General features: G+C 43.4%; 1 non-coding gene across 1 annotated transcript; it reads left to right on the top strand.

Moving 5' to 3' along the window:
• Positions 1–669: 669 nt before the first annotated feature.
• LOC136221352 (small nucleolar RNA R71) lies at positions 670–776 on the top strand. Its single transcript, XR_010685121.1, has one exon. It is a non-coding gene; the product is annotated as a small nucleolar RNA R71 (small nucleolar RNA).
• Positions 777–998: the final 222 nt, after the last annotated feature.

Raw genomic sequence — 998 nt, 5'->3', positions numbered from 1 at the left:
GCAGCAAGTTGATGGACCTGTGTCTCCAGATTTTTTATTGACGCTTGTGTTTGCTTCATGAATTGCATCATCATGGTTTTCATGTCCTGTTCTATATCTTCCTTTGGTGGAACAGGCTGTTTATAATGTTGTTGAGGTTGCCTCTAGTATTGACCTCCTTGTTGCTGCTGATACCTCGGTTGCTCTTGCTGAGTGGGCTGCCCAGTCCATCTAAAGTTCGGATGATTTCTCGTGGCTGGGTTGTATGTATTTGAGTATGGGTTTGGTGGGTTCCTTTGATTATATCCAGCATAATCACATTGCTCCTGCTCACCTTTCCCTTGCTTGACTCCAGGACAGTTTATGTTGAAGTGAGGTCCTTCACAAAAATCACAAACATCATTGAACGGTGGTTCGCTGTGAATGGATGATACATTAATCTTGTTGAGCTGCTTTGCAAGCTGTTCCACCTGGGTGGTCAGTTTTGACACGACATCATCATTTCCCGCTTTTCTTCCTTCACTCCTGGCTGAGTTCCAATTATAACTTGTACTAACGACTTTCTCAATAAGGATCTATAAGGCTTGTGGTTCAAGATCTTCGGGGTTACCATTGGCAATGGATTCAATTTGGATTTTATAAATGTTTGTGACTCCATTGTAAAAATTCTGCACTTGCATCCATATGGGGATGCCATGATTTGGTACCCTCCTTAACAGCTCTTTGTACCTTTCCCACGCCTCTGCCAACGACTCGTCCTCCTCTTGTACAAATCGAGACACTTCATTTCTGAGTTTTATGGCCTGTCGAGGTGGAAAGTATTTCATCAGAAAAGCGCTAGACATTTCTTCCCAAGTGGAAATGGTTCCTGACTGTAGGTTCTTCAGCCAGTTCTTCGCTTTATCTCTGAGAGAGAAAGGAAACAGCTTTAGCCTTGTCACTTCATCGGAGACTCCTCGGTTTGATCGGAAAGTGTTGCATAGTGTAATGAACTCCTGGATATGCCCATTTGGATCTTC

Source organism: Euphorbia lathyris, chromosome 2 (genome assembly GCF_963576675.1).
Source record: "Euphorbia lathyris chromosome 2, ddEupLath1.1, whole genome shotgun sequence".
NCBI classification, from domain to species: Eukaryota; Viridiplantae; Streptophyta; class Magnoliopsida; order Malpighiales; family Euphorbiaceae; genus Euphorbia; species Euphorbia lathyris.
Note: the sequence above shows the minus strand (reverse complement) of the source record. Positions and strands in the feature narration are given on the sequence as shown.